The 26,180-nt window shown below is 49.0% G+C and overlaps 1 long non-coding RNA gene across 2 annotated transcripts; it reads right to left on the reverse strand.

The window, feature by feature from the left end:
• Positions 1–2,827: 2,827 nt before the first annotated feature.
• Positions 2,828–9,404, reverse strand: LOC306658295. 2 transcript variants are annotated; one of them, XR_013763019.1, is made up of 3 exons: positions 9,345–9,404; positions 8,036–8,091; positions 2,828–3,055 (listed from the first exon to the last, which is right to left on the reverse strand). It is a non-coding gene; the product is annotated as an uncharacterized lncRNA (long non-coding RNA). The 2 variants fall into 2 exon arrangements; XR_013763020.1 differs by lacking the exons at positions 2,828–3,055; positions 9,345–9,404 and adding exons at positions 3,506–3,780; positions 4,368–4,404 and having other exon boundaries at positions 8,036–8,092.
• Positions 9,405–26,180: the final 16,776 nt, after the last annotated feature.

Genomic DNA, 26,180 nt, shown 5'->3' on the forward strand with positions numbered 1-26,180 from the left:
CCTGAGATCCTGAGGGATCCTGTGGGATCCTGAGGCTCCTCTGAGGAAGTGGGATTTAAGCTGAAGGATGAGGATCACCTGAACAGAGCAAGGAAGAAAGCTCCAGAGTGTGAGTGCCAATTCCTGGGCAGGGGACTAAACCAAAGGGTTGTAATGGGGCCGCAGGAAATAGGGGAGGCTGGGGGCTGTACAGTCAATATAACAAAATACCTGAGAAATTCACTTAAAAAGAGAAAAGGTTTATTTTGGTTCCCATTTGGAGATTCCAGCCTGTGATCAGTTGGCCCAGTTGCTTTGGACCTGTGGTGAGCAGCACATCATGGTGGGAGTGTAAGTATGTAGTGGAACAAAAGTGCTTACCTCATCTTAAACCAGGAAGCAAAATTTTTTTAAAGTGAGAAGTTTGCCAGGGTTGCACAGTCCCCTTCAAGGGCACATCCCCAAAGACCTAAAGGCCTCTCACTAGACCCCACTTCTTAAAGGTTCCACCACCTCATAATAGCAGCACCCAAGCCTTTAACACACACACGGGCATTGGGAGATGTTCAAGATCCAAACTATAACAGGGCTGAACGGGATATGGCCTTGCAAAAAGAAGCTGTCAAAGAATTTGGCTGAAGCCATTTGATAAAACAGACCTTTCTCTCCACTACTTTGCTCTTTGACCTGGTCCCTGGAGTTTCTCACTGCTTTCTTTGCCTTTTGCATCCATTCTGCATGTTGAGAAGTTGTGCCTGGGGGGAGGTCTAGGCCATCACCCTCTCCCTGGGCTGAGGGACAGCTGATTGGAAGCAGATGCCATGCCCTGATGGGGCCCTACTGGGAGTGGTGAGGCCATGGTGGGCCTGGCTCCCCTGTTTTGACCTCAGACCTGCACCGCTGGCATGTCCAGGCCGCAGACTCTCTGTCAGCAAAGCCGCATCCGTCCTGCAGAGAGACGGTCACTGTGGCTGCCCACACCCCCAAACCAGCAATTTCCCTGCCACGGTGAGAAACCTCCTACATTCCCTGGCTAGGGACAGCCTCCTCCAACTGGGCCTGGAGCTTGGCTGGCGGAGGGAGAGGTGCCAACTAGGTTCTTGGAAAGGCATGAGACTAACAGAGGTCTCTGTCACCTGCACCTGATTCGTCAGCACACCTGTATCAGCACAGCACTGATGAGGCCACCAGGACCCTACTTGTCATGTGCTAGGGTCTGTGTTAAGGACTTTGCATCCTCCCATTTAATCCTCACTAACAGCTCCATGAGACCCAACTGTTGGGGAGGCTCAGAGAAGGTACCTTGTCATACACCTGTAGCAGCAGAACTGGGACTGGACTAGACCAGGCTACCAGACTCCGAGGTCCTGTGCAGTGGAGCCCTGGCCGTTACTCCTGTACCCATTGCTCCCAGAGATCCCTGCAGGCCTGTCTTGGCACAGGGCACCAAAATGGGCACAGAGCCTGTTACAGAAGCCTCTGGAAGTGGAATCCCAAACTCTGGACACTGTCAAGAGCAATGTGCTAGCAGTTGGTTTTGTTTGGATCATGCCCAAGGGTCCCCTCACAGAGGGGTGCTGCAGTTCTGATGGTTGTCTCTGAATACCCTTGAGGACCACCTCCCACACACCTCTCTGCTGGAGCTGTGCCTCCACTGAGCTCTGCCTCCACTGAGCTCTGCCTTCATGTCCCCAAGTCCCACTAGGTACCTGGAGGGTCTTGCAAGGTTGCGGGTTCTCCCAGAGACAGCTCCTGTAACCTTCAGCAACCCTAATGCTACTTCCCTAACAGCTGTCCCTCCCTCTTGGGCCAGCTAGCAATGCATCCTCTTTCCTCTGCTTCTCCAAGCCATACCTCCCCTCTCATGGACCTGCCCACATCCCCACTCTCACAGAAAAGCAATCCTCTTCTGACTTGTGTTTGGGAGCTCACATCTGGTGCTCCTGGAGTGTAAGAGAAAAGGCAGAGGCCCCACTGCAAACCCTGGCCTCTGCTGTAGCTTCCTGCTACTGTCCAATTACTGAGAAGAAGAAGAAGAAAAAAGGCAGGTCACCCCATTGGAGACCACTTTTTTGTCTGTTCCAGGACAGAATTGCTTTGGTGGTCCTTGGGCAGGTGATCAGCACTTAACACTGAGGGTGGGATCTGGGATGGCAGATGTGTGCAACTTTCTGGAGACTTTAAGATGCAAAGGAACCAGGAATGGTGGTGCTCACCTGTAATCCCAGTGGCTCAGGAGGCTGAGGCAAGAGGATCACAAGTTCGAAGCCAGCCTCAGCAAAAGTGAGGTACTCGCAACTCTGTGAGACCCTATCCCTAAGTAAAAGATAAGGCTGGGGATGTGGCTCAGTGGTCGAGTGCACCCTGAGTTCAATCCCCAGAAACACCCACCCTGGCTCCGCAAAAAAAGACATAGAATAATGAGACTGTTTGTGTTGGGGGATCTGGAAAGGAGCAGTAGCCCCCAAACCAGCATGGATCCTGAGGAAGGGAGACTGAAGCCGTTAATGAGTCTGAGGGTGGACTCAGTGCTGGAGAGATGGCCACAGATGGACATGAACAAGCTGTGTGTGTGTGAGCAGTGGCCCTGTAGTGCACGGAGCAGGTGGTGACCCTCAGACATTCTTGGTCATCCTTAAAGTCATCCCTTTGGAAGGTCCCTGTGGCTTGGGTTGTGCACAGGTTGGTGCAGGGCCAGCTTCCTCCTTTGACACATGACACCCCTCAGTGGGAACCGGTCAGTGTTCCAGTTCTCCTGGCCAAGGTGTGGAAGGTGAACCCTCTGCCTCCCTCTTTCTGAGCCACAAGACTAGGCAATCAAAGGGAAAGGAATCTTCAAGAGGAAGGTTTATTCTTTCAAGTATACATGTGCTCTTGGACTTACTTGGAGTTACATTCTAATAAACCCATCATAAATTGAAACCATCTTGAGTTGAAATGCATTTACCCAGCCTTCTGAGCATCACGGCTTAGCAGCAGAGCACACTGTGGAGACTCTGTTGTTTCCCTCCTGGTTGCATGGCTGAGTGGGAGTGCCGCTGCCCAGGATCATGGGAAATCATCACACCAGATATCCCTAGTGTGGGAAAGGATCCAGATTCAAAATTCAAGGTGTACATTACCCTATGTAGATGTATTATTACACAAATGGTGTGCCTTTACTTCATGTATCCCATTTGTTTACAATAAAAATAAATTTTAAAAAATTCAAGGTGTAGTTTCTACTGAACATGTACTGCTTTTGCACCATTACAAGGTCTAAAAATCATAAGTTGAAACATCATAAGTCAAGGACCATTTATAATAGATTGAATCTGGATAATTTTAATGAAAATTGCAAAATCAAAGAAATGCAAAGGTACTTACACCTCAAATTTCTGTTGGCTGTCATCATGGTTGCTAAGACAACTACTCAAAGCTCACTAGGTGCCAGGTCCTTAGCAAACCTCCCATATACATTTTTCTCTTTAATCTTCACAAAAGGTAGGTGCCTTTTGTCACCATTTTAAAGATGAGGAAACTGAGGCATAGAGAGGTTAACTACTTTTTCCAAAGTCGTACAGCTAAACTAAGAACCAGGCTGATAACCCACTTGTCTCTCCCTCCTAAGTCCTCCAACCACAGATCCTATAGCTGTATCTGTGAGGAACCTAGGAGATACACGCCTGCGGGGAGGAGCTCTGGGGACTGGAGGCCCAAGGCCTGAGGAGATGGTTGGGACTCCATCAGGTGCCTGTCTTCTGCAGCAGCTGGATCTCATTACAGTGTAGACAGCAGTCTAGAAAGCCACCTTCTCCAAGGCTGCAAGGGAATAGGACAACCACAGCCAGTGACCCCTGGAGGCCCTTGGGTTCCCACTGCCCACCCAGCCGGGTTTCACAAGCCCGTTGACGTTGATGGGCAGCCTGTGTGGAGCATGCAGGAAGCCCAGGGGCCTGTGGTCTGCCAGTGTTGCTCAGAGTTTCCTGGGCTGAGTCTTCCTGCTGGGCTTCCTCAGGGCTCTGCCAGTGTCCCCTGTCCTGAGGCCTGTGGGGGTCTCGTCTGGCTCTGAGAGACAGCTCCACTGACTCCAGGGCTGCTGAGGACCCGGAAGGTCCCATGCTCTGGGTGCCGAGCCCAGGGAAGCCCTTGAGGTCCTGCTAATGGCCTTTGCATGTCCGATTGTCTCTGGGGACCAGCACTGCAGGGTGGGGCAGGGACTGTACTACTTCAGAAGACCCAAGTTTCACTCTCAATCCCCTGACCTCCTCCCTGAGCCCCACGCCCTCACCCACCTCACAGGGCTGTTGTAAGATCCTCCGCAAACAGGAAAACACTCTGCTAGTGTTGGCCACCCTAGCCCCTAAAAGGGAGTCATCTGACCTTAAGCCTGCTCCTGGTGGCCCTACGTTCTGGAAACTTCTGAGAGGCCAGGCTTAAAGGTTCCTGAAAAGGAGGAGAAAGGCATTCCCAGTGGAAAATAACCTAAACTAAGGCACAAGTTAGTCCTCTCCCACCACACACACACACTGAGCTCTCTGTGCCAGGGAACTCTCCGAAACTTTTACATATATTAATACATTTGCCCCTCTTGTCGCCCCTATGAGGTAGGTATTAGCTTGCCATGTTTTATAGATGAGGCAATGGAGGCTGGGAGAGGTAAAGTAACTTGCTCAAGTTCACAGAGCTGGAAGTGGGAAGCCAAGATCCGAACGTAGGCAGTCTGGGATGCAAGCAGGAATGGAGTTGGGGATTTGGGAGTGGTCACATTTGCCCCATCCACTGCTGTAGGGCAGTGCTGATGTCCTTGGCGGGAGTGGATGCTCCAGACATATTCCTGAAACGTGTGATGTGCAGAAGATATGACTAGCTTGCTGGTGTGGGGACACTGGCAGTTCACAGAGTAAAGGAATGAGAGTTGACAAGTGGGGGGCAGTCGGGGCCCAGCACTGAGGCCTCCATTACTGCCTCTGTCTTGGGGCTGAGATTTGGCCCCTTCCTTCCCACTGCTGTGGGCAGGCAGGAATTTTAAATAGCTCCTTAATCTCCTCTGGCCCTTTCCCCTTAGGCCAGTTTCTCTTCCAGGAACACTGGCATCTCTAACTTCCTCCCAGGGGCTCTCCAGGGGCTCAGGGTTCACAGAGCTAAGTCTGTGGGACACAGACAGACTTGGAGGAAAACTTGCTGCCGGCAGAGGCTGCTGAGAGACCAGCCCGTCTGCAGGACCAGGGAGCTGGGGGTTGGTGAGAAAGGAAGCTTCCGTTCTCTGTGGCATTCAGACCCCACCAGAATGTGGCTGTGGGCCAGGATCCCTCTGGGCAAGAAAGGATGACTCGACAGAAAAAGCATCCTGGCCCCGGGATAACTGGAGCCGCCACACTGGGGCTGGTGCCAAATGGCAGGGCAGCAAATTGATGACCCTCCAACTCAGCCTTCAACTCCACCCTCCACCTCCTCTAGAAGCTGTCCTCTAGGCTGGGGTTTTGAGACCCCTCAGAGTGAACTGGTCTGATCCACCAACTTTCAAACAACTCTTTCCTACTCCCAAGAGTGGGACTGGTAAATAGTGAGGGAGAAGCAGGCAGCCCTGGAGACCTCTCAAGCCTGGCCCAGGGTGGGAGCCAGTATGACTGGAGGGGGTGGATGGGGCCCCGGGAAGCTGGCCTGGGCTGCGCAGGGGGAATTCCAGCCAGGCAAGCCAGTTGGAAGCACATGTGTTTAGACAGGCATGGAAACCCACAAAGCTGCTTCTCCATTCTTCCAGCGCAGCTTCTGAAAAATTAAGGATTTCAGGATCCTGGGATCTATTTGTCACAAGAAGAGCCTCATGACATAGGCCAGTGGCCTCTGGGGGATACTATAGCCCTGTAATCGGCACCAGCCTTCTGCCCCACTTGCAGACCAGGTCTTCGGCAGAATCAGATGGTGATGGCTATGTGAAAATGACCACCTTGTTATGGCTGAGGTGATGGCAGCTGCTGGCATCTGCTGAGCGTCCCCACACACCCTTCTGATGACTGCTACCTGTTTGATCTTAAGCATTCCTTGTAATAATCTTACAAAATAGGTAGGTACTGGTCTTGCCCTCAATTTATAGAGAAGAAACTATACTGCAGTAGGTGAAGTAGCAGTCCAAGGTCACCCAGTGACAGAACAAGCTTCCAAGTCTAGGGCCATAAATGCTCTGCTTGAAACATGTCCCCTACCCCTACCCAATGGAGGAGGGAAACAGGGTAGAGTCCCTACAGCTCTACCCCCTCCCCTGGGTACCACACAGTGGTTGAAGGTCACCAGGGTTGGCCCATGGAAACACTGACCCCTTTCTAGGAAGCATTACAACATGCAATTTCCTGTGTAACACATCACGGGGTGCTTGGGTCTGGTGAGCAGTGAACATCCTGGGACCTGTGGCTAGAAGACATGAGCTTATCTCTTGACTTCATAGCTGCATGACTTTGACAGCCCACTCTGTCTCCCTGGACTCTGGTTCCCACAATGGTAAAATGGGAGAAAAGAGTAAATGGCTCTCCATTACCCGCCCTGGGGATGAAACAGACACTGCAGTCAGGGCCCTGGCCAGGGAGAAAGCAGAAGGTAGTGGAAGGAGTAGGATGAGAGGATGGAGAGATGGAGAGGTGAAAGGGGAGACCAGGGAGGTAGTCAGGAAGGAAGAGTCTGTGGCTGGCATCATGCTGCTAACATCAGAGGTCTGCAAAGAGGTCAACAAAGATCAGAATCTCCTTTAATTTAACGGATTAAGGGACAACTATTTTCCTAGGAAAACTGCTCTCGGTAGGTGCGTAGTGACAGTCAGTTCCCTGAAAGTGCCCTGTTGCCCTGTCCTGCTCTACCCTGGCTTCTGTTGGTTGACTGGTTGCTGTTGCCCCAGTAACAGAGCAATAACGGAGGTGGCTGTGAATGACTGTTAAATCACTTAATTATTGCAGAAAACAGACATTGTGCCAAACAGGGGTGGTTACAGCCACTTTAGACTTAGTCATTCCTGCAACTAAATGTGGCTGGAAAGGTTGTAAACATGAACAAAAATATAGATACCCTCCCTGCCCATTAATGAATACATTTCGGTTGATTGAAGAACCTCTGAATATGAAGACATTATTATATCCATTACGGTTTTACCACTGAGTCAATTTTATTAGATTCAAAACTTTGGCAAATTGGTGATGTGTAGGGCAGGCTACCTCTCAGTTACACCATTCCTCAACACTTCACAAGGGTTTATCAATAATAGAATGTCCTTTCTGTTTGGGTTATTATTATGGCTCTATTTTGGAACATGCTGTAGCGGTTTCTTTTTGGAAGTATCGTTTGGCTGGTAATCTCTTAGCAACAGGACTTTGAGGTCTAACGGCCAATGTATTATCCTAGCAAATGATTGTGACTTGTGGGCAAAGGAGCCCACAGCAACCAAGTTAGAGCACCCTCTGATTATGGCTTTAATTGTCGTAGGTCATTGAACGTCACCAGCATCCACCGCGGGTCAAACTTGCTTTGTTATATGCCTGTGAGCATTTGCTGCAGCAGCCACAGACCCAGCAGCTGCAGGACTTTTAGAGTCAACCAGTGCCCCAGGCTGCCACAGCCCTCTCTCTTCCTGAGTGTGGCCCAGAATTTGTGTCCAGCTGGGAGGAGCTTTTGTTTCCTTCTCTGCATGGGCCTGGCACTCTGGCTACCTTGCTGCATCCTCATGACCCCATTGTGCCACACAGTTAGAACATCACCCTGCAGGCTGCAGGGGAGGCAGCAGCGGCTTCTGCAGGTGGAATTCACTGACTGATCTCATGGGCCGTCAGGGACTGAGTGGGACTTGAATGAGGTCTACTCCAGCCTCTTTCTGCTCTACCCATTAGAATATCCATGCCTGTAGGTCAGCTGGGTTTTCATGGGATGTTTGATTTCCATAAGGTTCTGCTCTAGAGCAGAGCACATAAAGGTCATTGCCACCAGACCAATTCCACAGATCAAGGGTCACGCAAACATTGTATGCATCTGGCGCCATTGAGGTCAGCACTCACAGGCAGTGTGGGGCCTGCCTGTCACAGTGGCTCCCAATTACCTTTCTATCCCTGTTCTTTCTGGCCCTGTCCAGAGTTTGAGACTGTGGTCCTCCATCTGTGTGGGGGTAGGAATAAAAATGTTTACAAATGGTTATCATTTATTACTAAGAGTCAGGCACTTTACTTACATGCCCTTATTATCTTCTTAAAACCTTGTAAGGGTGTGATATTGTCCCTGTTTACAGATCAGGAAATTGAGGGTTGGCATGATTGCTGTCTTGCTCCACGTTGCAATAAACAAGTTCTCACTGTGGCCCCACAGCCCTCCCTCCCCTTCCCGCAGATCTGTTGCTCATGCGCAGAGGTGGGTTTACTGGAAGCCTGTGCTGTAGGGTCCCACACTCAAGCCGGCCCCTTCCTAAGGCCTGGAAATCTACTCAGATGGTCACATCTCTTTGTAAAATTTGCAAAAATAAGATTTTTAAAAATATTCTGTTTGCAAAGAACTCCCCCAAATTGTATAGACTCAGAGAACCTGGACCTACCCAGTTCATGAGCGTGAGCATCTTGCCCTTATAAACAATGCATAAGGACATACAATGGATGAATCAAGGTCAGGCCACGATTGCTCTTTCTAGCCTAAGAGCTTGATTTAGAAAATTTACCCCTTCTAGCTCCTTTTCCTACCTATTATTTTTTTCCTTAGCACCTTCCACTAACACATGGCATATTTTTTGTGTTGATCTCATTTATTAAACTTTGAAGGAACCACACAACAAATGTCTTTGGGTCAATGAATGCAGCCTCCATCCACACACTTAACACAGTCGTGTGTACCAAATGGAGCTACATTTTGAGCTATAATTACCTCCACATTATAGATATTGAAATGTGAATGGTGACATCCTTAAAGGTGCCCACTATCAAATCCAATCCCCTCTCTATGCTCCGAGCTGCCTTTGAACTTGGTCATGTCCAGGTTTCCTCTGGCCATGACATCATAATATACTCACAGACTAGACATCATCTCATGGATGCTTCATCCTTGGCTATTCCCTCCCTCACCAAGCTTTTCTGGCCCTCAAAAATCTTACCAATCACCTCCCAAATATCTTTCAAACTTAATCATTTCTATCTCCACAGCCCAGAGGGAGACTCCATCAGCCTTCCAGCCCTCCTCTGACAGCATCAACCCCCCTCTGGAACTGGCCCATACTGGCTTCTTCTTTTCCTTCTTTTTTCCTCCATTTTCTAAAACTCGCCATCTCCTTCCTGACTCAGAGTCTTTGTACATTCTCCACCCCCTTCTGGTGCCAGAACTTTCTTCCCCTCCTCCCTTCCCTCCCATCCTATTTGACTTTTACTCACCCTCTGGCCTCAAAGCAAACACTGCTCCCTCAGTGGATCAGAGTGATTGTGGATTGTTTTTACAGCTCCCTGTGTGTTTCTGATTAGAACTGATCACACTGCAATTAAACAACTCATTGGGTTTTGTTTGTTTGTTGATCTGTTTTTGTTGCCCCTCCCCCACTTCCAACCAAAGACAAGCTCAGCCTGCAGGATCACATTTGTCTTGCTGAATAAAGATGTTTACATGTATTCCTCCCAAGTGAGTCTTTCACTTTGGCTCCATTTGGTTTGCTAGGGACCCAGGTCCTTTTCATGCTGTGTCTTGCCCCAGAGGAGTTGCCATTTACATAGTTGAGACTGGGTCATTGCCACATGGGGTTGGAGCCAGTAAGAAGGGGGACAGGTTTTCTGGGTTTTGGTTTAGTTCTAGTTACCTATTATTGAATAACAAACCACCCAAAATGTAGTGCTAAAAAATATCAACCATTTAATTATCCTCACAGATTCTGTGGGTCTGCGTGAAATTCTGGAGAATTTGGACAAAGCCCAGGGAAGATAGCTTGTTTCTCTACTCTACAATGCTGGGACCTCAGCTACAAAGAGTCAGATGGTTGAGGCGGAGTCATTCAGAGGCATCATCACTCCCCAGCACTCGACTGGGGAGACTGGGCTCCACTGGGCCCCCCTGGGCCGGCACCAGAGCCCCAGAATACAGACTATCCAACATGGCGGCCTCAGCAGAGCTGGGCTTTTATGGTGGCACAGGGCTTTCAGAGTCTGTCTTCCCAGAGAACAAGGTGGAAGGTGCATAGCCTTCTGTGGCCTAGCCTCTCAAAAGTTACATTATTCTCACAGTATTCTTGATTGAAGACTTCCCAGGTTCAAGTGGAAGGGTCCTAGACCCCCATCTCTTGACAAGAAAAGAGTTGAAGAATTTGTGATCACATTTTCAAACCATTACAGCCTGAAAGTTCACATGCCAGCTTCAATCACATTCTGCTGGAGAATGTAGTCATTACAGCCTGAGCTAAGTGACAGAGCTGGGAATTGCTGTCCCTGGTTGGCAACCATGTACCCAGCTTCAACTCCATTACAACAGAAGGGAGGATGGATTTTGGTGGACTCCTAGGCAGCCTGCCACAGTCACTTCTCTGGCCATGGAATATCTATGTCTCCCTCTTCCCACACATATAATGTACTTCATTCGGGGAAAGCCCAAGTCCGAGGGAAGGCGTTCACTGGTGCATATTTGTTGAACTACTAACTGGATGTTTGTAGAGTGTCTGTGTCTATCCTGTGCCACACTCAGGTAACAGACTGTACAGCAGCAATGTTCCATTGTTAACCTCAGAGCCTTTGCACATGCTCTATTCCCTTCTGGTGCCAGAACATTCTTCCCCTCTTCCTTCCCTCCTATTCTACTTAAGTTTTACTCAGCCCACTGATCTCAAAGCAATCATGACTCCCTTGGGTTGACATTTCCATGTCCACCCAGTTTGCATCAAAGCCTGTGCCAAACTCAGGTAACTGTGGCCTCTTAGGAGTGAAGAGAAACCTGCTTTTCCCTTTGTTTTGGTATTTTATTCTATCTATTTACAGGGTAGGAAATATCAATAAATGTTAATTGAAGATAATATCTCAATTTGGGTTATACACTGTGCATCCAAAATTGATTCCAGGTAGATCAAAGATTCAAAGGTAAGAACAAACCCACAAAATGCAAGGGGAAAAAATAGGGACGGTTGACAGACAAACATAAACCAAAGGTCAACAGGGGTATAAGACGACGTGTTCTTGAGGCTATGGGAGACACACTCTCCTACATTCTTGATAGGTGTATAAGTTGATCATTTTTTGAGGGAAGGTTGGCAAGTCTTTCAAGATATCCAATATTCTATACCCTTTCATTCAGAAACTCCACTTCTACATATTTATTTTGCAGATTTACAGTTTTCCCAGAAGTGAGGAAAGTGGCATGGCAAGAGCATTCAATGTAGGCTTGTTTAGAAGAGCGCTGTAACTGGAAAGCACCTAAATGCCCATCCATGGGAAACATGAAATAAAGTAGAATCCCAGGCAACCGTTAAAAGCAATATGATCGATTTGTTAGTATTCGCATGAAGAAATGTCCAGGGAACACTGATAACTGACAGGAAAGCCATGTTGGAGGATGACACTACAGTCTAGAATTGTGCAATTCCATCTGCGTTAAGAAAGAACACAAGTCAAGCCTGGCATGATGCACACCTAAGATGCCAGTAACTCTAGAGGCTGAGACAGGAGGATCCCGAGTTTGAGGTCAGCCTCAGCAACTTAGTGAGACCCTGTCTCAAAATAAAAAGTAAAAAGGGCTGGGGATGTAGTTCAGTGGTGGAAACCCCTGCCTCGTGTTCAATCCCATTACTGAAAAGAAAAAAAGAAAACACGCTGACAGATATACAGAGAGAGAATATGGGGGTGGGGGGACTCCTCACTGGTAGAACCCTGGATTCAATCTCCAGCACCAAAACAAATAAGCAAAGACCAAACGTGAACAATTTCTAAAAAGTTTTAAGAGTGATTAGTCCAGGGAGAGTGAATTTCACTGGGAGCAGCAGGAGGCTTTTTACTTTTGGTTTTACACCCTTCTCCACCGTATGGTTGGCTTTATGATGAATTTTTGGCCACTTCGACCTGAGCATGAAATTCAGAATACTGGTTCCCTCTAGCAAAGGAGTCACAGGCACTTCGACTGTATTTATGTTATGTTTCACAAAGAAATTGAAACAGAGAAAACCGTAAATTTCATGTTAGTTTATTTTACTAAGAAATAAAAGAAAGGAGAAAAGGAAATTGAAGCAAACCTGGTAACACGTTAAGACCCGATAAAGCTTGTTCGTGGGTACAAGAGTGTTCATTATATAATTCCCTATGATTTTCTGAATCGTTGAAGTATTTCACAACTTCAAAAAGAGTTCTTTAAAGAAAGACTCATTCAATATAACAAGATGAAAACAGAAAAGGAAAAAGAAACCAGAAAAATGATGCAAATGGAAAATAAGACCAGTAAAATAAACGACTTGGCATCCCGCACACCGCACTGATAGATAACCATCTTGCAAGCAACTCAGTAAATTTAATCAGAGTCTCCTGGGAGATATGGAAGCCTAAGGTTTCCATGTGTAGCTCTAGGACGCTCCTCAAATGGAAGGCAGACACTACTGTTGCTTGAGAAAGTGTGATTTAACAGTGCAGCTAGGATTTGGGTCCAGTAAGTCTGAGGTGGGAGAACGGTAGGTGACTGTAGTCCTGGGCCAGCAGGACGGGCACTGGGAGGCTGGGCACCTTGACTGTGAGCTCCACGGGGCCAACAAGGAGGAGGAGACCTGCATGGGACAGGTGCTCTTCAAATCTGCTCTCCTTTTACAGCACAAAGGGAGACGGCTCCCCTACCGCTCTTTGTCCTCTCTGCCCCTTCCCCTGCCCTTGCCAGAGAGCACACCCCCAGATAGTCACACCCTTTCCCGGGACCCCTTCCGCCACAGGCAGGTCTTAATCTGATGCACCTTCATTTCTTTGATTCATTTTGGTTTCCTTTCTTTTGAAAAACACTGACGCAGTGCAAACCTGACTCTGACACTTTTTGAAAACCCTCTTCCTGTGAACTTTTAGATGCAGGTGATAATAAACAAAGGGCAGAGGCTTGTGGGTCTCACCAGGGGCCTTTGTTGTGGGTGGTGGAGGGGGACAGGTGGGCTTAGGGAGGCTCTGAGGGGAACCTTGTTACCAGGGGTTGTTTGGGTCCTAGGCCCTTGGACATCCAGGGCAGGTGACTGCTTTCTAATAATCTGTGTCTGGCTGTCCTGGTGCCCTGGGAGGCTGTGAGCTTTCTCTCTGACATGCTGAAGTCTAGGGTGCAGGGGAAGTCTCCTACACAGCGGGGGGTGGGGGGGCTCAGCACTGCCATGTGTCCTTCCACCTGGCCTAGCCTCTGCCCCTCTATCCACCTCATGCATCCTCTGAGGGTAGACCCTGGGCTCTGAGGCTTCATCCTGCTGCCCTCTTGCAGCTGCAGGCTGGGGTGTGTGAGGAGAGAGGGTCTCTGGTCCAGTGCTGGCAAGGACTCTAACACCTGCCCAGCTAGGCCCTCATCCATGCCCTGTTCCCAGGTCCAGGGGCTCCAGGACTGGCATCTGGCTTCTCATGGCCCAGTTTTGTGTTCTTGTTGCTGTCTCCTAGAAACCAAATGCTGGCAGCCAGCCTGTGCTCTCTGGCTCTATGGAATGGGACCCTTAAACCACGATCACCCAAATACAAGCACATTTACCTCCCCCTTTCACAGAAGGAAACCGAGGCTCCGGAAGGTTGAGTGACTTGTCCAGAGTCCCCAGTTGGGAAGGATGGAGTCAAGATACGGTTTCTTATTTTCATTTGGCCTTCAATTTCTACACCTGCTTTGCTCCCCAGGAGGCTGCCCTGTGAGGACAACATCAGGCGCCTTTACCCTGTGCCTTGACCAACATGGGAGGCAGAGAGGAAAGTGAAGTCAGGGTGTTTACACCTCCTGCAGGTTGCCACAGTCCTGTCAGGTGGCCTGTCCACTCAGTTCCAGCCCTCTGAAGTTCTGGTAACCTCCCTGGCTCATCAGGCCTAGCAGTGGGACAGGCTGCTGCTCTTGGTCCAGGTTCCTGCAATTCTTTCTAACCCTACCCGAGCCATTTGACAATAGTCTCTTTATGGTCAAATCACCAGATCTGTGTGTACTGTCTGCCTCCTGCCAAGACTCTGCCTGATCCTTACCATCCTTCCAGCTCATCCACAAGGACCCCTGGGGATGCTGAGTCATCACGCTGCAGTCTGGGTCCACTGTGGGGGGGCTCCCTTTCTAATTCCTGCACTTTTCTCAAGCTCTGCTTATAGCCTCACCCCCAAACCCTCCTCCCCAATCTTCCTGCTTTACTTCCCACCTCCACCTGATTCTCCCCCTGCCAGATGTCTGGAGATGTTTAGAAGATGAGAGTCCCAGCTAAGCAAGCCCTCCCGACTCCAGCCACCCATGATGCATCCAGGAAGTGGTGCTCCCTGAGCTCTGAGGAGTCACTGGGCAGTCACAGAGGCCCTGGTTGCTTGGGACAGGTGTTCTGGAAGCTAGTCCTCAGAAGCAGGGTGAACTCACATTGCTGGGAGAGTTCTCTTCTCTGGGAACCATGGCCTTAGTAAAGGTCACTTACTCACCTACTCACTCACTGATGATGCAGAGGGGCTGGCTCCCCCCCAGGCCTACCCACAAGGGGCCTGTGCATCACTCGCTCAGGGAGGCTGGCCCTGGCCCTGGGCCAAGGCTGGCTGCCCCACCACAGGCTCCCAGTGCTTCTTATCCCTCCTTGTTTTGTAACCCTCATCACTCTGAAATCCCTTGTCCGTTGTCCCCTGGGCCCTCTGCAGCCTGGAAGCAGAGAAAGTCCTAAGTCGTGTCTGTCTCATTGTCTCCCCTGTGCCTATGCTGGAGAGTTCAGCACTTCCTCAATTAAAATGGAGAAATGGTATTTTAATCAATACTGTGAAGGCTACTCTTCTGATAGCTGAAGAGCAAAAACCAGTTAGAGGTCTTAGAGAGAACATCAGCCTGTGGAGTCTGGGGACTGGACTCTGGTACCTGCTAGGCCTCTCACTAAGCATGTGACTCTGAACATAGTCTCTGAGCTTTGGTTCCTCATTGTAAGACAGGGATCTGACATACTAGTTTTCTGTTGCTTCATGATGAATTAACATGAACTTAAAAACTTAGGACAGCATATATTTGCTCTCCCACAGTTCCTATGGGCCAGGAGTCCAGACACGCCCAGCTGTATGCTCTGCAAGGGTTTGGTCAAGCTGTCAGCCAGAGCTGGGTTCTCATCTGGAGACTCCAGTGGGAATGGATTTACTTCCAGGCTTATGCAGGTTGCTGGCAGAATTATCCTGGGTTGTAGATATGAAATCTTCCTGGAAGCTGGCTAGGGGCTGCTCCTGATTCCTTGAGGCTTCCCATAGTTCCTTGCCATGTGAATTTCTCTATACACCCTCTCAGGTCACTGCCACTGACTTCTTCAAACTCAGCAAGGGAGAAAGTCTCCAGGACCAGTTTGCCAGGAAGATCAGGTCTTTGGTAACAATTCTGACAGTGACATCATCTGAACTTGCCATATTCTATTAGTTTGAGGCAAGTCATAGGTCCTGCCCACACTCAGAGGGAGGAGTCACAGAAAGGTACAGACATGAGGATGTGGGGGTAAAGGGAGCACCTTAGACACGATCTCTTCCAAATGTAACCTCTAGCTCATATGGTTCTGGAGAAGGTGAGGTGAATGCTCTTACTCAGTACCTGGCCCTCAGTAAGAACTGGGAAATATCATGAATGCAGCTAGATGCAGCTGTCTTTTCCTTGTCCCACTTTGAAATAATTGGTCCACAGTTGGTCCTCAGGTCCTATCATGACCTATTGCTTCTGCTAAGCTTCTCAGTCATTTCTATCACCTCTCTAGATCTTCAGGACAATGGAATTTGCCACATGGTATTGACTAGTGGGATCCAGAGGTGTTTAATTGTTATTAAAAGTTCTAGAAGGAGAAGGTCTGCATCTCACTAATGCTTTTGGCCTCTGGTGCCTCCTTTGTTACGCTTAGGACATAGGGTGTAAGTTTGGATGCTTCATGAATGCTGACTCACAGCACCTACCAGAGTGATTTAATTGAGTCCAGAGCTGCAGTCCCAGGGGACCTGAGGTGGTTGGGGGAGGGCAAGCATGGGTGGGAAGGATAAATTAGGCAACAGTGCTGGGAGGAGCAGGAAGAGTCTTGGCAGGTGCCAGTGTCCAGGTCCTGCCATGGGCAGCTCTGGGTATTGCGGGGCCTGCCCTTACTAATAGGGAAAGAGACTGCTGATCCTTTCAAAGACATAGACTGCCTAGGTTGGAAGGATCTGAGACTCTGGAAGAACAGCTATCTTTAAGATCAAGATGGGAGTCATGTTCATTGAGGATCTACTTGGGTTTGTGTCTCCTGGGCTCTGCACTTTACATAATTCATTTCCACCATTTTATCGGTCTTTAAGTTAGTTAAACAAGCTCAGAAAAGGAAAGCAGCTTTCCCTAGTCACACAGGATGGCAGAGTTAGGACCAGAGCTCAAACATCCTAAGTCACTGATCCAGGACCTCTTCTCCTAACAGCCCTCTACCCATGTCTGTGGGCCTATTATAATGTGTTGGCAGGGCACACATGCCTTGGCTTCAGCCTGGCTGTTCACACAGGGTGCTCTGACTCCCCATTCTTAAGTTCTTCTTTCCAGCACTTTCTCCCCTCATGATGCTCAAGCCTCCTGCTGACCTTGTACCATATCACTCATCCTCAGCCTGGTCCAGTACCAGCCAGGCAGACTGTCCAGACTGTGAGGTTAGGAATTCTTTCCCAGTAGGGACAGAAGCAGTTTGAGGCTTGCACATCTGGGTAGCTGTTGCCCAACTCTGGTCCACAGGGATCATTTCTATCATTTCTGGGCAGGGCCATGTCCCTGAGAGCCGGAATCTCCACTGAGAGGCAGAGAATCTGCCTCAGCTGAGGCAAGGGTGAGAAGAGGGCTGGGCAGCACTGGAAACTCACACACTGTCCTCAGGTAGAAGAATGCAGGACAGGTGCCTAGACATGGTAACCCAATGGCCAGGGCTGTAAACGCTTGCAAACATCTGAAGCAGTGCAAATCCCTTGCATGGGATGTTTTTGTTACCCCATCTGCTTTCCCTGAAGAAGTTAGTGGTAAACCCTTGAAAAAAACATCTTCAGGGTTAGAAAAGAAGGAGAGCTGGGAGCCTGTGTTCCTTCTGTGCCCAGAGGAGGTACAGGGAGGGTGGCCAGGGCTGTGCCCCTGCAGCAAGGCAGGAGGAGGGATGGGGGGAGATGTTTGGAGCTGGGGAGTCAGCTGCTATGAGGCCTTGGATGGACTGGCATTACCCAGAAGCCCAGCCAGCTTCCAAGAAAACACTCTAAAAATGGTCAGTGACCCAGGGGAAGAGCATCCTGCAGTCTTCGCCACCTCCTGTCATAAACGGCAGCCCTGGGGTTGCTCATGAGTAGAACCTAGGAAAGAAAAGAGCACACAAGAGACAGACACACATTAACTCACAAGCGCACACTCGCCCCTCCCCTCCCGTGGCATGTATGTGGCAGATCCTTAACCTCCCTGGGCCTGGGCCATGGCACATAAGTGGTTGTGAAGGATCACACAAAACCCCAAGCACTCGCACACAACCAGCCACAATGACACTCACTCACACACTGTACTCAGCAGCACACAACCACACAGAACACACACGACCACAGACAGTCATGCATTCACAGGCCACAACAGTCATGGGAAATCACACAGGGCACGGTGACTTAACGATGCACAATCACATTCAGCCATTTCATCTGTAGTGATCATACACAACCAGGCATAGCTACCCAGTGACTCTGAATCACACATGGTCACACACAGTCACAAACTACTCCACACAAGCACAGTCTCATTCAACCATCGGCACATAACAACACACCCTCATTGGCAGTCACACACAACCACTACAGTGATGGCTGTTCCTGGCAATCACAGGCAGACCACGAAGGGTTCTTGAACACAGTAGTGGGGTAGGGGCTGGGGAGCCATTCTTCTCTGAATAGGGACAGGTGAGGCCTGGCTGTGACTGTCAGAGCACTCAGACCACCAGACAGTCCACTTCCTGGTCATCCCTTCAGAGAAGTCATACAGGGAAGCTGTCCCCTCCCTCGCCCAGCACAGCATTCCTGGGTCTTGATACAGTCTCCTGGGCCTCCTCCCTCCCTCTGGTCTCTGCTGGGCTGCTGGCAGGAAGCTTGGACCAGCCAGGCTGCAGTGAGTCAGCAGGAAAGGGCTCAGGAATGCCAGGCGGTGGGTGACCACAGGGTCTACAATCATTGGAGCTTCTAGGGGTGGAAGGGCTATCCACTGGAGGTCACCCAACCAGGGGAGAGAGTGGCCTCTTCTCAGCCAATCCTGTATAAAAGGCTTTGCTCTTAGAGAAATTTGTGGAGGCCAACGTAAAGGACTGTGTGCCTCTCTCACTTGCTGTGGGCCTCTGCTCCAATCTAGTTCCCAACTAGACTTGGTCAAGGACAGCTCTGCAGTCCCAGACCATGCCCTGACACACACCCTGTCATTCAACTCTTGGGGAACACCTATCACACCAAGATGCATGACCAAGACTACAAGTGGGGAAGGTCACCTAAAGATGGTTCCAGAACAATATGGACTTAGAGTCATGCAAGTGCTAGAGTGGAAGTTGCTGGGGCCCAGTGTTTTGTAATCCCCTCACATCCAGCCCCTGTCAGGGGGCAGGATGGCTGCTGACTGGGTGCCCTGTCCTTAGGGTGCTCTGGACTTCTCCAGAACCAGACAGGTGGTCCAACCAGATGGGCTCCTCCCAGGGAAGGCGCTGGGGGTGGGGGACAACTTCTAATAAGAGCCATTTTCGTTTATCACCCAAGAGTCAGGAGTTAGTTATTCAGATTTTAAGAATAAAATTTTGAATGCCACATCAGAAGAAAACATCTTTCTAGAATGACTTCCTGCCTCCCATAGCACAGCAGACTCCCCACGGGGTCGTTCTGTGTCAGAGTCACTATCACTAACTTCCATTATTGCTTGACCAGGATATGGGATCTTTTCTTGGGCTCAGAGTAGGTACTCAAAAAGGAAGGAACACAGGTGAATAAGCCACCTTGCTTGGCTGAGAGATCAGCATGCAGGCAGTAAATCAGCAAACTTGGCACTGAGTTTGGGGTGTGTGCCACTGCTAGATTCTACCTCTCTTGTTCTTTGAACTCTTCCTAAGAGGATGGTGACTCCCCTGCCTGACTTTCTTCTTTGCTGCAGGGCTCAGCCTGCCTCCTCTACTCAGGGCCCCACACCAGCATCACCTGAAGTTTGCATCCCACTCTCACAGGGTCCCCATTTCCTGGCTGTCCTTGAATTTAATGGCAAGTACCAGCTTTCCTTCTTTCCTTTTCTCGCTCTCTTTTTCCATTGGACCAGTTTTCCTTCTAATCCCTCTAATCACTTCCTAGAAACAAGATGTTTCTTGTTTCTAGGAAGACCATGGGAAAGCTACAGAGGTTCTGGAACCTCAAAAAGTTCTTGCATCTTTAATCAGCAATCCACTATTGTAAAAAGATAAACAAGTCATCCCTGCCTCACTTCTATAGTACAATAAAATAAATTCCAGATAAGATATTTAAGTATAGAAAACATGAAAGAAAACAGGTGACTTAAAAAAAATTTTTTTTGAGTGGAAAGACTTTTCTAAGCAGAAATTCATGAAAGCCTGATGCATTTAACTGCATAAAATGTGAAAAATTCTGGATAACAAAAGCTCTATCTACAAAGTCAAAACACAAAGGACAAGCTGGGGGAAATATTAGTAACAGATAAAACAAAGGGTTTGTATGTCTAAGCTACAATGAGCTTTTACAATTCAATGAGAAAAAGATAAACAATCAAAAAAAAAAAAAAAAAAACTGGACAAAGGACATGAGCAAGTAATACATAGAAAAATTATGATTTGCTAATAAATGTGCGAAAAGATGTTCATCTTCCCTGTAATTAAAAAAAATCAAATCAGATCTATCAGGATGACAAACATTCAAAAGATGAAGATTTAGCATCAATAAGATGTAGGCTAACGGGGCATTTGCAAAGGGAGGAGAAACTAATGAGATCTTTGGAGGACATCTTGACAATATCTATTACAGTTTGGAATGTATGAAACCTTTGTCTCAGCAATTCTATATCTAGGAATTTATTTTAGAATAGGGATGTCTACTATCCTATCAGGATGTTCACTGTGCATTTTGGGGGAATCAATGTGAAGTTTCTCCTTTTTACAGTTACATTTGGGCTCTACCCTGGGGATCCTACAATTCCTGGGTCATGGAGTTTACCCACTTCTTTTTCTCTAACCCATCCATCCTTCTAGGCTCTCATGAATCCCCAGTGGTGTTTTCCCAACAGCCTAATTTCTACTGGAAAATCCTACTAACTCTGGGGAGGTCACCTGCACCTCAACCCCAGAGGGGGAGACTTGACTTAACTAAGTCTTTCAGGGCACTCCATCCATCCCCCTCAGCAACTGGTTCAGTGGTGGGCACATGACCTAAACTGGTCTAATCATCATGCATCTCAGGAGTTTTGTTTTAAGTTTTAGGCCAGAGATTTTTCTTTTCTATGGATGGCATGGGTAGATGTATGTGCTTTAGCTATTTTTACTGCAAGGATGAACATGACTCTGAGGACAAAGTTAACATAGGGAGCAAGAATGGAGCAAGAGAGCTGATGAGAAACGCAAGTAAAGCCTGCCGATATTGTGAATCTCTGGATCAAACCACACCTGAATTCCATGCAGTTCGTGGGCTGTTCTCATGCAGAAGGCAATACATTCTCTTTATTGCTTAAGCTAGTTTGAGAGAGATATTTGTGTGCTTACAGTAGAAGCCTCTCCACAAATACAGAGCCCCTCCCCCAGGAGACAATCTGGTTCCTTGTCTCTGTGAGGCTCTGCCTCAGAGAACAAAGTCTTGTTAATTTTTCTTGGGAGCTAGGGAAGCCCTGACTTCTTTCACTCTAGGCTTGTTTGCTTTGGGAGTTGGGATGGTGTGGAGTAAAGAGAAAAAGAGCTCCCCTTTTTGTAAGCCTTCTGTAGCAAAGTGAACAAGCCAGATATTAGTTTTTCACTGAATTATCTCACATTTATTTCAGCTGAAGAATCAGAAGCAACCCAGATGCCCATCAACAGGGTAATTAATCAGTCCATTCACATGATCAGGTTGCGGGGAGCCTCGGTAGGGAATCCCTATGTATTACCATAAAATATATCCCAAAGAGTTTATCTGAAAATAACAGATTGAAGAACAGAATGTATACTATGTACAATATAGAGCTGCTCTCTCTCTCTCTCTCTCTCTCTCTCTCTCTCTCTTTCTCTCTCTCTGCCCCAAGAGCGGACGCTCTGGTCGTCCACCTAATAAAATCTCTGGTGTGAGTTCCCATGTTCAGAGTGGCTTTCTGGGTGATGTCGCTGAACCGCAACTCAGACCGGGCACCCCAGAGTGCTTGCTCCCCTGGATTCAAGGGTCTGAGCTGCCTTGGGACCCAAACTGAGTCGCATTTTTCTTACACTATGAATCTTCTTTCTTCCTTCTTCCTTTTTTTTTTTTTTTTTTTTTTTTGGTGCTAGGGACTAATTCCAAGGTCACTTTACCACTGAGCTATATCCTCAGCTTTCTTAGTTGTTTATTTTGAGAAAGGGTTCCCCTAAGTTGCAGAGGCTGGCTTCAAACTTACCGTCCTCCTGCACCAGCCTCCTGAATCACTGAGATTACAAGAGGGTGCAAGCACACCAGCCTACTTCCATTTTTAAAACTAAAATCTATGGTCCTATCTGAATAGGAAAAAAAAGAAAAAAAAAAAAAAAAGATCTAGACGGAAAGGTTATTTTATACAAGTTCTTTTCTAGTCTCTGGCGGCTAGAATGCCAAAGGACTTGCATTATTTATTTATTTTAGTTTTTAGTGTCAATTTACAACAAAGGTTTTAAAGAGAAATTCTCCAAGTCCTGGCCTCCGACCCGCAGCTCCCTACTTCCCTTCGTGATGGTAACTGAAGGTGAAAGGTGCAATACAACACCCCGCTGCTCCAGGAAACTCAGGCCTGGCTGGGTGGCATGTCTGGGAAAGATGACTCCAGGGCAGGTGGGGCCGTGCGCCCAGCCGTCCTGACCCTGGCTGTGGTGCCAGGCAGAAGAGCCTGGGCCAGGATGCCAGGCAGCTGAGTGGTGACACTGGAAGGCTTTGTTAAAGGAAGACAGCCATGTGGGGAGTAGGCTGAATAATGACCCTCAAAGATGTCACTTCCTAATCTCTTGGTATTTGTGAAAGTTACCTTATATGGAAAAAGGCTACAGCAGATGTAATTAAGAATCTTGAGATGGGCAGGTATTTGTGAATTCTCCCAGCAGGACCTAAATACAATCACAGGTGTCCCTAGAAGAGAGAAGCAGAGGGAGTCTAACACAGAAGAGAAAGTCATATGACCACAGACACCAAGACGGGACAATGATGCAGCCACAAGCCAAAGGATGCTGGCAGCCATCAGGAGCTGGACGCTCAAGGAGCAGATTGTCCCCTACCTGTCTGAACCTTAATTTGCTGATTTTGAATTTCTTTCCTCCACACCTATGAATCTGTTACCGTAAGCCACCAAATTCATAATGATTTATCACAGTAGCCACAGGAAGTGAATACAGCTTGGGAAAGTGTAACTGTACAAAAGGCTCTCCGTGCCCATTACCTTCCCAATTACACACTGCTCGGACTGAAAAGAAACCAAGGCTGCTTTCTCTAGACACCCATGGGATGGGCTCAGAGGGTCTAATGAGCTCTGGCACCTGTGACCGGGTGGGCAGAGCCTGAGCCCGGCTCTCCACTGGCCCCATGGGGTGGGGGGAGGGGTTGCCTAGCAACCGCAGAGGCCTACCCAGGCTCCCCACTGTGCCCTGCTTTCCCCTGGAAGGGCACAGGCAAGCGGGATTGTTAGAGTGCAGGGGCTTTTTGAAAAAACAGAAAACGCCCAACCTCTGCTCAAAATAACTTCCTGGATTCTAAAAATGGAATTCGCAGTAGTAATATTTCTCATTCTACCATGATAAAGTTTCCTACTCCTTCGTGCTCTCTAGGCCTCAGAGGGAACTGCTATTAATGTCACTATCCACCTCTTATAACTCTTGGATGGATCACCTGACTGTGGAGGCTGACAGTCCCCTTCGCCACAGGCTAACCTCCTTCTCATACCCTCCCCAAGGTTGTGAGTTTTTTGCCCACCCTAGCATCCATACTCTCTCTTGGGTCATGAAATAATAATAGTAATAACGACAATGATAATAAGCCAATTACTTATGTAGCTCTTACAATGTGTCAGGTACTGTCCCAAGCACGTACCCTTCTCATGACTATCCCATGCAGAAGATACTACTATTGCTCTTGTATTACAGATGGGGAAACTGAGGCACAGAGAAGTTAGGAATTTGCCCAGTGGTACACGGCTGCCAAGGGCTGAGCTGGGGTTTGAACTCAGCTGAAGAGCTCCAGGGTCAGTGCTCTGACCTCCTGTTCTCTGTTAGCTGGCTGGAATAGGGGTGGGGAGGCTGCAGTTGGCCAAAGGTTGAGGCCTTTTCTCTGTCTAAAGTGAGGTGTCCCAGGCAAGGACCAGCGGGCAGGCAGGCCCTGCAGCTCTCTTGAGGTCAGGGCTGCCAGCAGCACACTGCACACATCCTATCAAGTCCCTTCCTGCCAGTGCCTTTGCAAGACTGTGCCTGTGAGCGGGCTTTGGTTCCAAGGCACAGACCTCAGGTGGGTGTCAGGGAAAGCAGTGTAAGGTCCTCAGGCATGGAGCAAACCTAGCTCCACCCTGTGGCACTTACTGAGCAGGTGGATGGATCCTCAGCCCCTGCCAGCTGAGGGTGGCTCCTGGCTATTGAGACAAGAGAGGAGCCAAGCACCTTTTTCTCTCTTTCCTTGGAAGGAAGATGTGGTGGGATTGGAGCCTGAAGGAAAAGTGGCCTCAAGGGCCCTGGGTGAAGTGGACAGGCTCCTCCACAGGCCTGACCCAGGTTGTTGAGTTGAATAGACCCTAGAACTTGTGGTGAAGAGACCTGGTTTCTAGTCCTCATTCTTCCAGGTTTGAGGTAAGGTATCATTTTCTCAATATCCCAGACATCCTCTGTAAACCAAGAGATCGGGTGCACTTTGATGAGTGAAAGCCCTTTGTAAACCCCTAATTGTGCCACGAATCCAGGCTGGTTTGCTGAGTTTCCTCTTTGAGAGGCAGCAAGCCCCAAACAGCCGATCCAATTCTTGCCTGTCAGCTTGCCAGCCCTCACCAGTGAAGCAGGGGTTACAACACACCACTTCTCCCAGACTTGTGAGACTTCAGGAGATGTTAGGGAAAAGTCCCCTGTGGAAGGGCAGAGCCCCGCTTTAGAGGGATCCATCAGAGAGGGCCCTGCTTACCTGGATTCCCTCACAACGTGGATACTGGGATCTTTCAGAGAAAAAGAGGAACCAGGTGGCAAGTCTCAAACTGGCAACTTTGGCATGGACAACCCCACACATTGTTTTGCTCATCAAAAATACTTAAAGAACATTCTGAGTGCCATGGATGAGAGAAGACAAGATCTACTCTCTAGTCACTCATGAAGCCCACCCTTCCTGTTGTCTCTGGCAGGGAAGGGCAATGAGCTTGGTTGGGTCCTGCCTTCAGAGAATCTGACCAGAAGGTTTGGATGTCCCAGGGGTCAGGATGGACCCTGCTCCCTTCTCCAGTCCCACTCAGGTCTTGACAAAGCCCACTGGGTGTGCCGTGGTGGGGGGTTCCAAAATGATCTGCAGCCCCTGACACCTTCCCCAGAGATGAGGGCTGGGTCTGCTACTGCCATTCCTCTGTCCTCTTTTCCATAAGAGAGTCAGGGCAGAGGAGGCAGCGACTCTGCTGGGCCTGTGGTGGAAGCGGAGGGCTGGATGTACCCTGGCCAGCAGCCAAAGGAACCTGAGCGTGTCATGAAGAAATCATATTCTTGGCTCTGCCTTTTGGGCAAGAGTTCCCAGTGTTGTCCTCAACCTGTGACCTCCATCTGGGCACCTTGTCCCCTGCTGCCCTGCTCTGCTCTGTTCTTTTAGAAGGCAGTCTTGGCAGCTCAGTTGCAACTGGTTCTGAACACAGGCTTCTTGACAGTCCCAGGGAGGGTGACAGGTATGCCTTTCCTATCCAGGTAGGGCCTCGTGCTGTTGGGACAGTGTCGCAGCATCCATCCTGGGGATGGGGGTATTAGCAGTTTTACAGAGATTTCCCAGCTACATGTGAACGAGCTGAGCCTCAGACGCAGGACCGAGGCTAAACCCTATGCTCATCTTGGGCCCATCCTCTGTGGTGAGGACCACGGGAGCTGGGAATGGGGGAGGGTAAGTGACACGAAGCCCAGACTAAAGAGTAGCTGGCACAGAGTCTCCTCCCTGACCCTAGATGATGATAATTTCTTTTTCCTTTTCTAATTTTCAGTATTGGAGATTGAACCCAGGGGTGTTCTACCTCCGTACTACCTCTCCAGTACCCCTCCTTTCCCCCCATTTTTAGGTAGTATCTTCCTAAGTTGATCAGACTGGCCTTGAATTTGCAATCCTCCCGCCACAGTCTCCAAAGTTGCTGGCATTACAGGTGTGGACCACCACGCCTGGCTTAGACAGTGCTTTGAGGAAACTAAATAGTCATGAAATACTTTGTCCTTTGCAAGTAAGACCAGAAGACATGGGCAGGAGTCACCATGGCGGTGGCAGTGCCACACTGCCCCACAACACCAATCTCACAGGTCAGAGCAAATAAAGCAGGCAGATGTGCAGTGGAGGAAGGGGCCAGCCTCTGGAGAAACCAGGGTAGTCATGGGAGGACTGGACAGGAGACTGAGGATCAAGGGTTAGAAGCCTGGGCATCTAAGTGGTAGTGGGCACTCCCAAGGGGATGAGCCAGTGAGCCATGGTGGCTTTTCTCTCCTCTGTGGTTATGGTCAGGAGCTGAGGCTGGGCATGTGCCTGGAGATGGGGACTCAGTGGGGCACCAGGGGGACACTCCATCTATGAACCCACTGATTTCTGCCACAGCCCCATGGGGTATGTGGGCTCATCTTTGTTGTACAGCTCAGATGGCTACAACCTACAGAGGGGCAGGGACCTGCGCAGAGTCTTCCAGGCCAGGTAGGAGGGGCTCCATTCACTGAGCACTTC

Source organism: Sciurus vulgaris (assembly GCF_902686455.1).
Source record: "Sciurus vulgaris genome assembly, chromosome: 1".
NCBI lineage: Eukaryota > Metazoa > Chordata > Mammalia > Rodentia > Sciuridae > Sciurus > Sciurus vulgaris.